Source organism: Nansenia antarctica (genome assembly GCF_963989245.1).
Source record: "Nansenia antarctica genome assembly, chromosome: 8".
Lineage (NCBI taxonomy): Eukaryota > Metazoa > Chordata > Actinopteri > Argentiniformes > Microstomatidae > Nansenia > Nansenia antarctica.
In genome coordinates this window covers 46,877,152-46,894,129 of record NC_137678.1, presented here as the reverse complement: position 1 = coordinate 46,894,129, position 16,978 = coordinate 46,877,152, and the positions used below count along the sequence as shown (strand labels likewise).

The 16,978-nt window shown below is 41.0% G+C and overlaps 1 pseudogene across 1 annotated transcript; it reads right to left on the bottom strand.

The window, feature by feature from the left end:
- Positions 1–4,980: 4,980 nt before the first annotated feature.
- Positions 4,981–5,589, bottom strand: LOC308163582 (SUMO-conjugating enzyme UBC9-like; annotated as a pseudogene). Its single transcript has one exon. The product of its transcript is annotated as an SUMO-conjugating enzyme UBC9-like (transcript).
- Positions 5,590–16,978: the final 11,389 nt, after the last annotated feature.

The following is a 16,978-nucleotide window of genomic DNA, read 5'->3' as shown; positions in this document are numbered from 1 at the left end:
GTATATAACGTCTAGTAGGCCTAGTTAGTTAATGAGAGTCTATTGCTATACTGCTCTTCTAAATTTGCTTGTATACAACGTTTATTTTATTTTTTAGAGAACAACTTATGACATCTGGCCATAGGGACAACAGTTGAAAAATAGCCATTTGGCTAACACTGACTCATTTACCAACTGGTTTATTAATGTGTACTGTCCCTGGTCAATAAAGAACAACAAAAAAAGAAGAAAATAATTACAGTTGTCGTTATCTTTTGTTGCTTGTGCATTTCCCCACTATTGTCGATGATTCGCAAGGCATTCTGGGGGATTTCACATAACTACATTTGGAGTGTGCCTCTAAAAAAGCCCAGTGTGCAGGGCCTTGTAGCACTACCACATCACCTTACCTCTACTTCCCAATAACAATTGTGGCGAAAGATGTTTACCTGCAGTAATTCTGTAGCTACAAGCTATGTCTATCATCATCTGTTTCTTTATTTTGGTCGGTAACGGATGCATTCTTTGGTTTTAGCCATTTTCTAATATCCATCTTCTTAGTTCAACTACTGCTAGCTAGTTCGTGTCTCTGTGAGCCTTATTACAGGTCATCTTGAGCTTGCTCATTCTGTACTTACCGGTGAATACTTATTCGATATTTACTCATTTAATTGTCAATAATACTGCACTATTTCTGTTATGTGTTGCTGCTTGTTTTTAGTTTCTTCCTTTTGCTGTTTTTTTTTATTATTATACAATTTTTTCTCTCCTTCTATTTTGTTTTTGTTTGTTGTTTTTCTATGCTTTTCCCCTTCTCCCTGTCTGTTGTCACTGTGGGGGTGGGTGGGACGGGTTCGTGGCGAAAGAACCTGTGGTAATTCTGTTAGGTAATCCGTCTCTTTATTTTGTCCGGTAACGGTTGCATTCTTTGTATTTATCCTTTTTCCTAATATCCTTCTTCTCTGTTCTACTACTGCTAGCTAGATAGCGCCCCCGTGTCTCTGAGCCTCGCGGGTCATCACCTCATCATTAATCTCACTGCTCTGGCAACTTGTTGACAAGTCTGATAATCTGGAGTCTGAGTTTTGATCTGAGCTGACCTCCCGTAGCTTTTTCACACGTTTAAGCCTCCTCATCTGTGTAAGACGAATCCTTGCGCCTTATTTTACCTCTCCCCTTTTGACGTGAGCCCAAGCTGCATTGGGTAGACCGGTCCACCAACCTGGGAGGTTGGGGAGGTCTAGGCTCCACCCTACAACTGGCTCTAGTCTTCATAGGACTGGGCCAATCGCCCTGGCTGGGTAAAGGGAAAGCTTTTCGGGACACCTTCACAGCCCGTCTAACGGTGACACAGGGCTTTTTGACAGGCCCCTCTGTGTCATTGTAGGCTATCTTCCGCTTGCTCATTCAGTACTTACCGGTGAATACAACAAATAGCCTAACACTAAACACAACAGTGGTGTCCCCTGACCAGTAGCCAAAAAATATATAAGAATAGGAGGAGAGAATTTGGTTATTTGAAATACATTCATAGTGTCCCGTTTAACTACAACTTTATCCAGCAAACCCAGGTAGAAGCACGGGGTGAAATGCTTGGAGTGGATTACATGGGACCCCTTCCAAGGAGCAAGAAAGGGAATGTGTATCTTCTGGTGGTCGTTGACTACTACACCAAGTGGGTAGAGCTGTTTCCCCTCAAAGACAGCAAGACCCGGCTGCTTTGTCAAGTTCTCAGAGGGGAGATCTTCACCCGTTGGGGCGTGCCTAAGTACATCCTGTCTGACAGAGGCCCCCAATTCACCAGCCAACTCCTGGCGGAACTTTACAACAGCTGGGGAGTGACACCCAAGCTCACCACCAGCTACCATCCTCAAACCAATCTGACCGAACGTGTCAACCGCACACTCAAGACCATGATGGCTTCGTTTGTGGGAGATCGACACCAGGAATGGGACAAATGGCAGTACATCTATAACAACTCCCCCTCCTACTTATGGGAAACGGTTGTGTTATTACAAAAAAAAAGGTATAAACAGAACAACCACAAAGGGTCTTCAAGTACAGTATGTACGATATACAAAAAAGGCAAGACAGATAGCAGTGGTGGTCTGGGAGGTCCTCAGCATCAGGGTCGTGTTGGGCTGAGTGTTGGGTGAGCTGCTGGTGGTGGTGGTGGTGGTGGTGAAAGAGAGAACAGGGGCACTGGTGGAAGAGGAGGACGTGGAGGAGGGGGGGGGGGGGTGTGGCAGCGGGGGGAGTCCTGGGGGTGAGAGATATGGAAATGAGGTTGCCCTCATTTACAGCAGCAACGAGTGTTTTTTTTACAGAAAAACAAACATCTTTATTTTCCTTACATTCCCCAGATAGCTCAAGCTGGTCAAGGAAAGCCCATTCAACTGAAGGAGAGATATGTACATGATTGGACACAGTCCAGATGTGCAGTGAGCATTAGTTTAGGAACCATTGATGATTAACCTTTCGTCTGTCAGTTCGACCATCATTATCTACTTGGAGCAAACTGTTGACATTCAGCAAATCAAGTTAGCATTGTTAGTTCAAAGCTAGAAGGCGAAAGTGGTTAGTTGACAGTTGTGTGGATATCCTGATAAGTTTTAGGTTTCAGACAGAAGATAAATAGACATTAACTCATTAATCAGGAATGTGATGCAACTATGACCTGGGGTGGTCCAATGGTCTAGCACCGTGGTCTACAGTAAACACATGCCCATGTCGGCATGGGTTTCAATCCGGCCATGTCCTCTCTCCCTTCTTCTCCTTACTTTCCTGTATCTGTCCAATACAATGAAAAATATGAGTGGGACTGCCCCACTCAGAAAAAATAACTTGCTTAACACCTAAACACAGTGGCAACAGACTGAAGAGAAGAAATCTAACTGATGGGCAATATGAGAGACTGTAAGGCAAACAAACACAGATCAGCTTCCAATTGCATAGTCATTGATAACTGTGTCAGCAGTAGCCCCTTGTGATCCACTCGAGTCTCTTAAGGATACATTCAAATTCAATTCTTGGGGCAATTCGCATTCCTGACCTATTTGTACCACCTCAGAAGACTACGGTACGTAGTAGGTCATTCAGTCATTTCCCATGCTTAACTGAACTGTCCCTCCGTAACACAGGAGAACTCAAAGAGAAAATGCTTAACTGAACTGTCCCTGCGTAACACAGGAGAACTCAAAGAGAAAATGTATGCTTAAAAGTAGTAACTACAGTAGGTATAATCAGAATGGAAAAATAAATCATGCACTGACAGTTATTTGGAGATTCTTAAAGGCTGTCATGAGACAAATCAACTAAATCAACATTGTGGTTTAGACATTTAAACACAAAAAAGTAGACAGACAGTAGGCAATCTTGCCATGTGGTCCATTATCCGACAAGGCAGTCTAGGACATTAAACTTCTTTAACTTTAAACTTAAAAAACAACAACTAATTACTCATACATCTGAGGTATTATTTGCATGTTGTCTTGATTTGCAACATCACCAAGTCCTCAAAGCTCTTTAATCCACTGTTCACATTCTGGAGGACAGAGAGTGGGATACATAGCTAGACACAGACACCGTTTTCATTTCAGCACATCCCGTTTTGCTGAGCCATTCGACTTCCTCCCCTCCTTCTCCTCCTTCCCCTCCCTACCCTTGAGGGACTCCCTGTACAGCAGCAGTCTCTCCGTGGTGTGGGGGGGCAGCCGGCTCCTCTTGGCCCTGACGATGCAAGAGGCCATGGGGTAGAGGCGGTCGAAGCCCCCTGAGGTGGCAGGGACAGCCAAATGAAATACCAAGGAATAATACATTCACTTCACTCCTTCAATAATAATAATAATAGAATTTCTCAAGAATTTCTCAAGAATTATAAAGTCGGTGCTTCAAAATGAATACAGGAGTTTAGGATGTTTCTTATTTCCACAGTCAATTCATTAAACAAAACAAAGGTCCCAAACAAAGTCCCAAGTTCACTCCTCTAAATGATTCGTTCAAGTCCGTTCCTTGAATCCCCCGAGGCAAAAAAGTGTAATCCCCAATAGTAACTTCATTGAGACAAACGCTCGTCAGCGCTCTCAAACAACCCCGCAAATGGATTGGCTCACCCGATTGAAGTGGTCCGTCCTCAGCGGCGCGGTAGATTCAAACAAAAATAATCCTTGGAAAAAGTATATCCCACAGCGTGAGTACCTCTCTCCAACGCGATGCGAACGTTTTATATATTTACAGGCTCTATCTTTTGTTCCAAGCTTACAGCAACACATTCATATATATATATAGTCGGCCGGGACTGTCTAGAACAAACACTTCTCCTCTAGCTCGTCCTCTCTCTCTCTCTACTCCATTCATCAATTATTCACCAACTCCTACTACCGTTAATTCAGTGGCGCCGTTGTTATTGAAACTAGTGTCGCTGTCCCAATCTCTGTAATAAAGATGTTCATTCATCTGTGACACAAAGAACAGAGCACTTGTAAAAGTGGTGGTGATTAGCATCTAAACATATGTAAATGTATTAAGTGGTCACGAATGTAACCAACAAATGTCATTATTACAAACCAATATACTGAAACCCCTCTACAGGAAGCGTTTGCCACGCATGTCAGTAGAATTTAGGATTCATGGTAATAGTTAGTTAATAGCTTATTCCAGTTTGTCCAGCAGCTGGTGGATATCCTCTTGGCCATGATGCACTCCTTTGAGTCCCCTGGGAAGGTTGCGACAGGAGGACAGGCTCAAGTAGTTTAGAGCTGTAGACTGGCCGATGATTAACCTGAGGGCAGATGTTGTGACCTTGGTCCCGTTGAGGTTTAGCGACCGTATGGAGCCGGCACCTGCTGATGGCACTGAACTGTGGAGGTTTAAATACAAGTCCATAAGAGTTCTGATGCGAGAGAACCACATTCAGAGAAACAGAGGGGGGGGGGAGGAGGTGGTGATCCAAGTTTGACCCATTCCTGCTGCCGTAGAGGAGCAGAGTCTTCGCCCTCGCCCTTACGACGGGGAGAACTTTTTGGCCTGTGCTCGAACTCTTTTTTCGTATTCTACTCTGTTTTGGCAGTAAATTGTGTAGGCCTCGGCTTGAGCTGGATGTTTGGCTCGTTTAGAAGTTCCTGGATTCCTAATAAGATCTGCTTGATGGTGATGGCGGGTCTCCAGTCCTTGTCCTCCTCTAGGATGGACAGACAGACAGTGCCCGACGGATACACGTTGGGATGGAACAGAGGTGGCTCAAATTTACATTTAGGGGGTGATGAAGGATAGTCGTCCTTGAAAAGCATCCTCAGTTTGAACAGTCCACCTTCCCAGGGAGTCTGTTTCTTTCCAGGAATGGCACATTCCCAGTTCATCAAGTTCATCGTTCCATCAGGGTTTTTTGTTGGTACAGCCACAAATCCGAAAGGATGGTCTTTTCTCCACGCTTTACGCTCCTGGGCGAGCCGACTCAATGCAATGCCTGACATGACTGTTGTTGGACTCCTGCTTTCAGTGTCCCTTTAATGCTTCGCGCAATGGAACAAAGTGAATGAATCAAGCTTAGATCGGGATAAACCCACTGAAGTATCCCTCCCGAAAATACACCCGTTCCTTACCCAGGCTAAATACTAGGACCATTTGCATAGCCTACCTCCCTTAGTTTACTCACTTTTCTTTCAAGTCTCTCCCGTCTTCTGCAACCTTGCACTGCGTGGATCGTTACGATTCTCGTCGCCACTTCTGTTACGTCTTCTGCCTGGACTAACAGTAATAAGGATGCATGAACAAGGAGCTACAGTTTTTACATCTTTACTGTCAACGTCAAGTTCAACAACCACATGTACATATCAATACGCACCAACATAACATGTACATATCAATGCGCACCCACAGTATAGCAACAACATAAAATAGTCCCATGCCTATTGCATACATAACATGGGGTCAGACACGTGAGCCAGATCGGGGTTGGTATGTGGAGCACTCTTATAGATATTCAGCAGGTAGCTATACACCTGGTCCAGCTGCTCCTCATCCTCCAGGTAGGTGTCCACCAGGTGTCCCTTAAGGCGGGTGACCTTGAGGAAAGACTTCAGCCATCTGGATGGCTGCTCGCCGCTGATGACAGCCAGGAGGTGCTTGTCCACTTTGCCTTGCTTGATGAAGTGCACCAGCTTCTTGTTGGCTAGAAGTTGCATAATGATTGAAGAACAACTCCATCTATCAGTAGAGATAGATACCATAATAACTTTATAATTTGACAAAAAACTATGTTTCAAGCTCCTAATGGTAATTAAAGATTGGAGCAAGTTTGATGGTTGGGTAATATTACCTGTGATTCCACACGTTCATTCTGTAACAAAATAAGAAAAATTCAAGTGATTGGCAATGTTGGGAATGTTCATGGACATCCACAGTTTACATAGGCTGAAGTCTAGAATATGCTGAAATATTCATCAGGGAGAAAAGATTTTTTTTTCATTAAAAAGCTTTTTCATTACCTTCCTTCTCTTACGCATGGGTTTCTGTTGGCCATCTACGAACAGCCCTGTTTTGTACTTGAACATTGACATGTCAAGAGTTCCTCCCAGGTTTTTGGAAAGTTCAACTCGACTTCTCACACGCTCCCCCAACGGACTGCGAACGACAAAAGTTTGTAGGAAAACCTTTGGTATCCATTATGTACACTTATACATCTCTGCTTTGAATTAACCATCACTCCACATCCAGACCATTTCAGCTTAAACAGGACAATCTGTAAAACGGACTAAATACAAATTGTGTTTCATATGAATTCATAGTAATTATTATACAGTAGTTTCCCAGCTGCTAGACAAATATTTCTTTACAAAACCAAAAAAAACTCACCTCTTGTTGAAAGCTTGCTATAGCTATATATCTGTGAATTCACTTCTTTGTCCCGCAGAAAACATCTTATCTCTTCAACTGCTTCTCTCATGATGGTAATGATTAAAACAATTCCCTGGTAGACAACAAATAAAACAATCCTCCATGGTTAGCAGTTATAACAGGTAATCTTATCTTTCTCAAATGAGTTGTTGTGGGTCATGTAAAGTTTTTTGAATTAGCCAATTTGTTACCATAGTGAGGATATTTAGATGTATTTCTCTCTTGAAAGCAAGTCACCTCGGTCTCAACTCTATATGAGTATTAACTATGTATACTATGTACTAGTATGTTACATTACTTTGACACATGCTGCTTACCAAAGGAACCCAGTAGGTGTACAGGGCACCTAGCCTGAGCTCATTGACAAACTGGGAGCAGGCTAGGAGCAGAAAGTACAAGTTGAAGAAGTACTTGAACTGGTTGAACAGCACCTGAGAACACAAAACAGTACAACACAGAGTCAGCAGGGACTTTGTCTTCACAATGGTGAATTTGTATAATAGGTATATAGGCTCTATGCGTAGGATGTCATGCTACTGTAATAAGTAGAGGTGTTTTACTGAAACCGAAACCATTAACTGATCATGGTGAATATGGGGACACATAATATATCAACTAAGATAATATATCAAACTAATTAACAATAAATGTTAAGATATCAAATTGGGTATTTCCTAATTCATCTCCACACACACATAACATATACTTTATATTCAGTGGCGATTCTAGAGATTTATACATGGGGTGGCAAAGGGGTGGCAAGCAGATATTTTAGTGTGGCCATCATTTTGATAAGTGGCTATCTTAATGTCTTACATTTATGTATATTTATCATCCCTTACAGCCTGTTCTACATATAGAACTAGTGTGTGCATGTGTACAGGTTTCTCTCTCATCCAGTAAATTATTACAAAGACATAGGTTTGTGGGAGAAAAAAACATTTTATTATCTCTTTCATTCTGAGACAATAAACAAGGAACATGAACAATGCGCGCTGAACTTGATCGTCAGAACAAACAAGAATGAGAGGTTTCATGTCCAAGCAAGACCTTGAAAAACTCATCCATGCATTTGTTTGGAGTAGACTTGAGTATTGTAGTCTACTAACAGGCCTATCTAAAGGAGCTGTTCGTAAATTGCAGCTCATCCAAAACACCGCTGCTAGGGTCCTAACAAAAACAAAGAAATTTGAACACATTACACCAATCCTGAGATCCCTGCACTGGCTACCAGCCTCTCAGAGAATTGAATTCAAAATCCTCCTAATTACATACAAATCACAAAATGGTCTTGGACCAAAATACATATCAGATCTCCTCCCACCCTATATTCCCGCAAGGTCCCTAAGGTCAGCTGAGACAAATCAGCTAATAATTCCAAGAGTAAAAACAAAACACAGTGCAGCAGCTTTCAGTCACGCTGCTGCATGCTCCTGGAACAAACTCCCTGAAGAAATCAAACATGCCCAAACCTTAAAATATTTAAATCTAAGCTAAAAACCTTCATGTTTTGCAGCAGTTATGATTAAACACAAACACTTCTATCAATGTATTTTTTCCATTAACTATTGTCTTATTAAATGTTTTATCTATTTACTTCTTATATTTGCTTTTATTCATTGTAAAAAAAAAAATTCTTACTATGCTCCTCTTGCTGTATTTTTAAATAATGTAAAGCACTTTGAATTGCCCCTGTTGTATAAGTGCTATACAAATAAACTTGCCTTGCCACAAAATCTGCTATTAAAAAAAATAATAATAATAAAATACAAATAAATACATTTACAAAAGCTGAATGCGACGATTGCTATGCTGTGCAGCAAATCGCTTCACAAACTCATCCAAATTCAGAGCTTTTGCACGTTTAGACTCAATGCTAAGAACTGCAATACTTGTTAATCTATTCTCTGCCATGGTAGAGCGCAGGTGATTCTTTATTATTTTAAGAGTTGAAAAACTCCTCTCACATGCTGCACTGGTGACCGGCAATACTACAGCTATTTTACATAATCTGAACATCTCCAAGAAAACCGTCTTGTATGGATCCAAAAAATTAACTAATTCCATTAAACTGGAGGGACTTTGTTTTCCATTTGTTGCTTGTTGATCCAACAATCTTCTAATCTGCTGCAGTTCGTGTTTAAGGTTATCTACATTTGATCCATATGCATTTGCTAAAAGATTAACTGCCTCCTCATTCAAAAAGCTGCTGCTGGATGGATTCAGTGCCTGGATACCCTGCATGATGTTGCAGTTAAAGCTAGAGAATCGTCTTTGCATTTCACCAATCATGCAATCAATGACAGGATAAAATATTTTAGTTAGAAAATACTTTTTGCTGTCTGGTATTGTGTGCTATCCTAGTGTAGACGTGATAACACTACCTTTAAGTAGAAGGTCCCACACGGCACAGCACCAGAAAGACAGCTCAGCCGGCAAATTCAAATCTCCCCGTGTGAAATAGGGTGCAACCATTTGAGACGGAGGGGTGGAACAGACAGTGAGTTTATTTTTCAAACATGGAAATTTGGGAATTTTACACTGAATTCTGATTAAAAATAAAGATAAAGATCAAATAATAATAATACAACAAATTATATCAGTTGGTCTGTGTAACTGGGGTGACAGGACTTTTTTCAAGGGTGGCAGCTGCCACCCCTTGCCACCCTGGTAGCTTCGCCACTGTTTATATTGTATATAAACATGTTACACACTGATATGACTCAGCTCAGTAAAACATTTGATTTCCCTGCTTCACCCACAGGCAAGTATAGATGTAACAGTCATACTACATCTTAGCTGGATTTCATTACCACCAATGTGTAAGATTACTACAAAGGGAAGGCTTGTGTACTCTCATCGCTGCTGTATTATATTTATTCCCCCTACTGTTGACAATTCACAGCAAAGGACACAACCATCAAAAATAATATATTAGGCCGTTTTTGGGGCTTTGACTGAAAACAAGTTCTTAATTATCTAAATTAATTACAGAAGCATCCCTATTTGCAATGCAAAAGGCTGAGGCCTTTTCAAAACAAATCTGGGCTACTTTTAATGTGTGACTTCATATACAAAAAAGGAACACGACTTTAAGACTGAGCAAATGTCTAAAAAACAAATTAATATGAAAATTAGGTTAGGAAAATCCTTAGAATGCTCCTTAGCCAATCCTTTCTATGGCACTGAAGAACAAGAGAGTGTTAATAAAAGGCACACTAACAAACACAGGTATAGAAAAAATAAGAAAATATGAGATACAGGCTATTGCAGGGATAGCTAACCAAGAGGTGTAGACCATGATAAATGTCCATCTTGTGAGTCAAAAACAACAACAACAACAACAACAACAACAACAAATGCAGGGTCCCCAAGCTTTTTGTGAACGAGTTGAACTGTTGTGAACTGTTGAAGGTTCACTCACCCCAGGGAGGAAAGTGAAGAGGTTGTACTTCTGGTTGTTAATAACGTTCCTGGGGTACCTCTGCTCCCGCTTCTCTGGGTGACCCAGCCACACGGTGCGGGGCCGGAAATCCCCCATCCCGCAGCACCTTGACCAAGGGCAGCAGCTGAGGAACAGCAATGCACACCATTAGTGTTCTTAATACATATTTCCTATGTTGGAAATTAACTGGCTAAAGTGTTATGGTGCAATGTATCTGACTGACTTCATTGTGGCAGTTTTGATTGTACAGTATCTGTCCCTACTCAAATAAACTACAGGAATAAGATACAAATAAATCCTGCCTACATGGCTTCAGTCAAGAGCAATAATTGACTGCAGCAGCTCCTGAGATAAGACAGCAATGCAAACCATTACTCCATGTTGTGTTCTCACTGAAATACCACCAGAATCTGAAATCATGTTGCGTATCCAGGCTACATGGCCCCAGTCAAGAGAAGTTCAACCATCAGTAACTATAGAGATGAGAAAGGTTAAGGCCTTACTCAGTAAATATTGGCTTTATTTGCTACCGGCTGGTTTGACCCACCCTCCTCAAACAAAGCATTCCACTTGATCTTAGCAAAGTGGCCAGGTGACTTGATCTGATATGGTTTTGTGCCACAATGGCCTTCCTGGCACTTTTTTTTACATTTCATATGTTGGATGTGAAGGCATCTAGTACACAGTGAAACAGTCCTTCAGTTTCTTCTGACATCGTGCCTCACTTCTGGGTGAAAGCTGAAAGACACATTCTATGCAAGAACATCTCGCCTACTCAGGCCTATGCATCATCAAATGTCATATTCTTATTTCTTATACATATTTAACGTTCATGGTGATGAATCATCATCACCAGAAGGTAATCATTTCACAATATCATGTCATAATTCCAAATACACTGAGATGTGCTCAAATGTGGACTGCTTGCAGTAGATGAATGCAGCCCTTGGCATGCCCTAGGTATGCAACATAATCAAGTTAGTTAACCGTATGCCAGAGACACGACTTATCAAAAGTTCCCTCTGTCCTAGAGTTTGGAGAAAGCATGCATATCTAATTGATTCATTTTTATAACATAATAATCTGACTGAATAGAAGAAGAAAAAAATAATGAGTAGCCTAGGCTTATGTGTCCATTATATTTTGAATCAAGATAGGCTAGCTTGTATGCTATCCGCCCACTGTATTCACTTGGGAAATATCCAGACACAAATCATCTTTAAATTGATGTTGATCTATTTCAATACTAAAACTGAAATCCTTCTTAAAGCACCTTCCATCCACTGTATCTACCAGCCTACTGTCCGAGGAGAGGGGGGCTCGACAAATGACAGGTGGATAATAGCATGTGTATTCATGGGTGTGTTACAGAATTTTAAGCTTTCACCATCATAAATACACTTTGATGAACGTTATTTCCATTCCATTTCACGTAAGGACATATGATGAAGGCATGTGTCATTAGCTAGTTACATCATCAGTGTACCGCACACAGCTTGCTGTCGTGTATTGTAAACAAGTGCTCCTGAATATTCTTCCGAGGCCTGCCCTGTGCTGGCTCGACGCAATGACACACATCATTCCGTTTGGTAATAATATAATATAATATAATAATAATAATTTGGTTTTGGTCGTCCCACGTCCCAATCCCAGGCTATAATCTACAAAAATAAATATTTGGCATGGACACTTATAATATATTTCACCATCACCGCCAGCACCCGGAACAAGGATGTCCTCCCTCTCTCTCTCTCTCTCTCTCTCTCTCTCTCTCTCTCTCTCTCTCTCTCTCTCTCTCTCTCTCTCTCTCTCTCTCTCTCTCTCTCTCTCTCTCTCTCTCTCTCTCTCTCTCTCTCTCTCTCTCTCTCTCTCTCTCTCTCTCTCTCTCTCTCTCTCTCTCTCTCTCTCTCTCTCTCTCTCTCTCTCTCTCTCTCTCTCTCTCTCTCTCTCTGAGGTGCGACAATGAACTACACACATTCTATTACACATGTATTTCCCTAGCCTTGCCCGTCAATCACTTGTTTGACCAAATAGGGTTACAATACGCATATTCTGTATGAACGTTATATATAATGTCAGCTGCAGTTCCGCGCTATTGTATTGTAAACAATTACATTCATTCGTTAGCAGCGGACAAGCGAAATAACAGCCTCTCATCTCACTCCGCCTAAGATCGTTCTCAGTAATTACATTTACATTCTATTCAACGCCCATAGTGTTCTTACCCATTCCTGTTTTTATTGTCGTGTCTTTTTTTGTGTCTCACTGGTTGTAAAGGAATATTGTCCGTCATTCCTGCAGGCAGCCCCCGTTGACGCTCGGCGAAATCCGCCCCGCTGTCTGTCTGTCTGCGTTCTGGGCGGAGGCTCTCCCAGCTGTCAGTGGCTGCTTTGGACTGGCTGGCGTTGGCCTCTCTCTATTGTGCCTTATCAGTGCTGATGCTATGTCACTTCATCAAACAAGATAGATTTGGAGTGCAATTAAGTCAGATGTAGTTCTAATAAAAGTGTTTTTTTAATTGATCCTAGAGTGCTTTAGACGTATTTTGACTTTATTGATAAGGAGACATGCCTATGAGCACCTGCCCCACCTCTCCATCCGTAGAAACTGTGTAGCTCCCAGCCTGCAAAATGTCACATTTAAAAACCATAAGCTATAGATCTTGGATCAATGACATTTTCCTCCCTAAAAAAAACCTACCTCCATGTTTTTGATACCTGGTTATCATTGTTTTGCCTACCCAACTGTTTTAGTGGTGTTAGATAAATACATCCAAGACCAATATTTCATTATTTTGACCTCAATGTATTTGGTCACTAGTTGAGACTGTACTTATTAGATTTGATTGTGGGATAGACAATGTGACCAGAAGGCACACAGTTTTAGTTGAAGATGCAAATTGATTTGGTTGAGGATGCAAATTGATTGTACAGCGAACATTGTAATAGAGTGTATTCCATTGCTGGGACACATGAGATCAGCAACTACTCCAAGAAAGTCATTTGAAGGAGACTCGATGGAAATCAGTTGTCCCATATGCAAATTAAAGTAAAGCAGCAAGAACTCACCCAGTCCTATTCTTTTGTCCTGAGTACGTTTTGATACAACACTCCTAAAGCAGTCAAAATAATTCACTTTGAAATAATATATTAATATTATTATGGCGATGTCAGACATTTTCTAGAGCAGCAATTCTAGTAGTGGTAGAAAAACTGAGGAAACAATGTTGGAAAGGTCACCCTGATTTTTATTTTTCAAAAGACCAGAACGTAACATTTAGATGAAGGAAACAAATGAAAAAGAACAAAGAGGACATTTACATTGTAAACAAGCCTAACTGGCTCAACATTTCTTGAATTGTAAAGACAACCTCAAAGCAGTTCTGACATGGTTTGCTCTTTTAAAAAAAAAAGGCACAACTTGGTAAATGCATATCAATGGGGAATGTACAGCAAGAGTCCACAGCTATTCTGAGCATTCTGAGTTGTGCAAAGTGTCCAGTGATGCATTCATGTCTATAAAACACAGCAGATGAGAAGAATGAAAGCATATCATTGCTTACTCAGAATGCATCAGATAATGTACAGACCATTGAGAGGGGGGGGGGAAATAATAATATCTAAATGAGGTAGAGATTTGCCCCCAAAAGCATTGGCATTGTACGCAACATAAATAACAAAGTTAACAAGCTATAACAATTTAAGAATGTAGAGAAAAACGTTTATTTCAAAGTCGAACTGTCAACCTTAACAGGGATTTCATCGAACAGTCAACCTTAACAGGGATTTCATCGAACAGTCAACCTTAACAGGGATTTCATCTTAAGTTTGAACATAACTGAGGGAAGTAGAGTCAAATTCTGCAGTGAATATTTCAACGTCTTAAGTAAAAGAAACTGGGAAAGAAAAGCTGATGTGCCCTCTCGAATATAAACATCACAATAACAACGTTGAGATGACTGGTTTCAAATGGAACTGTAGAATATGATAGCTTACCAAAAAAAAGAAATATAAAGTGCAGGCATGATTGAGAGCATTCAGCATTTTATAGCCTTAAGAACACAACCCACCAAAAGACCTAGAAGCTCTACAAAAAGGGAATATTGGGAGCAGAAAGAACATGTTTAACAGATCTTCGTAAATAAGAATTGAGGAAAAAATAAATCCAGAAACAATGCAATGCTACATGGGAACAATATAGTATCAGTCAAACACATACAGACAAATAACCTTCATTACAATCTTGTGGTGCTTTAAAAAAGAACAATAGCAACATTTCAGGTTCAAGCTAGGCACTTCGCATGAGGTTTTTGTTTTAGAGAGAAGACAAACTATCTTCTTGTGAAATCCAGTTAGGAAATAACCATGACATCCAAAACGGATGACTGAGCAAGCCAGCCTGCATTTAAGGAAAGGACATGACACCTGAATGGTATTTCTTTCAATCGAGCGCCTCAGAGAATCTTCCAACCATTTTGAATTATCAAAAAACTTCCCTCTGAGGCAACATGCCAACAACATTCACCATTACAAAACTACAATTTTATAAAAAGTCATGTCACACAGTCATGTACAGAGGAAAAAGGATAAACAACAGTGTGGTTATCATAAACACTAAAACAATTGTGTCTATTATATCGACCATACCCTGAAGCTTTTCTAATGCTAGACAAAATCCTTCAAAGTATGTGTCATCAGGGAGACATTCTGAATTTTAAAGCAGTTTCAAGTACCGGTAAGCCATACATTCAACTTCTGGATACAAGACTAAAAGGATTCACACAAATACCCGCATATTAGGAAAATAACAAAACAGTTAATACAACTACAGTAGTTATATCAAGTTATAATTTTAAAAAAAACTACGAGAACATTTATTTAAGGGGTGTTATTCAAAGGATAGCAAAAGTATGAGCTGCACCATTATATCCACTGAGAGTTCTACGCTTGAAAAGTATTGATTGTGCCCGATAAAGAGCAAGTGGCTAGTACCAACAGTGCCACAATGAACATTCAATCTGTACATTGCAGTGAACAAACAATAAGCAAAAAACAGCCTTCTATTTTCAAACTAATTCACTGCAATTTTTCCCTCCTCCATGAAATGTGGGAATTGGGATTTCGGCCCGCTTGCTGAGCCGTTCTTCTCCATTTCGGCCATGGTGGCAGGCAGGCCAGAGTGGGACCTGTCCATCTTCATAACCCCACCAGTGGAGCCAGCGAGAGGACCACCAGCAAGGCTCCCGGGGAAGGGAATGCCTCCATTTTGGATGACAGATATCTCATTAGTCTTCATGGTCAGCCCATTGGTGAAAGCAGCAGCATACTGGTTCCACAAAGACTGTTCAAAGTTCATTGCTGGAGATCCCAGTTCCTTGGGGGGAGGCATCATCTCTGGTATCATCTGGGATTCTGAGCCCGTTGACATAAGGGCCATTGGATTATCCAAGGAGAGACGCTGGCCACGCCTTGCTGAGCTGTTCCACTTGTGCTATTCAGATTGAGATTATGATCATCATATCAGTTGTCAAAAAATCTGCACTAACCATTGGTCTAAAAATATCAGATAAAGTCTGCCAGGTAGTTTTTACCTCATGTAATAAACATCTTTCTGGCCGACACTGGAACCTGAGCGACGAACGACCACTTTGCGCATCCACCCGTCTCCAAGTACTGGCCATTCCTCCCATCCCTCTTCAGGTTTCGTTCTTTTCCTACGTGACAAACTAAAAATTGACATGAGATGAATTCTGAATCATTAGGAAAAGCATAGTGGAATAACAGAAATACAGATACAGATATGACAAGACATCAAAAGGCTATCTACAAAGAGGATTATAGGGAAATATATCCAGTAACCATTTGCTACAGAATGACCAGTATTATACACTATGGCTAGAAGTCACATAATTGATATTTGGTACTATGAACACGGCCAACAATAAACAATACCAACATACTGGTTATTGGCCCTCTTCTTGAAGTTCTTCTCACTGCCCGCCACGCTCCCGCTCCGTTCACTCTCCCCTGCAAGACTCTCCTCTTCCGCCTCCCTTCAGACAAAAATGTGTGGGTCATGCGTGCGTCATTTTCATCATCATCATCATCATCATCATCATCTTCATCATCATCTTCTACAGGTTCACACCAGTCTCCAGGAGGCTCCTCAGTAGCTCCTCCCACTTCCATCTTGGTCTCCCCGTGACGATGTTTCACAGGAGTGGCTTCATCCCGAGTATTCACAGGGCTGTCAGAGGGAGCCAGGGCCTCCGGTGGAGGTACCACCTCAGAGATGACTTGAGTCATGACTAACAGCCTTGGATAGTAGTGCCAGATAGCAGCATCCCCATCTATACAAGTCCTATGGACAGCAAGAAAAGTCAGAGTTTAATATCAAGACTCTGCCCTTACTTTTTCTGTTATTTTTCAAGGGGAAATAACAGAAAGGCAAGAACAAGGTTTTAATATGAAGTTAAAATACAGATTGTCAGCTTTTATTGGAGGACATTTGTATTGTTTAAACCATTTATAAACAAGAACACTCTCATGCATGATAGTCCCCCTATTTCATGTTTAGTATTTGGTTGCATATACACTCTGTGTTTAGAAGAATAGATTTACTATTTATTTACAAATACATGTTTCTTCACAATATACACAA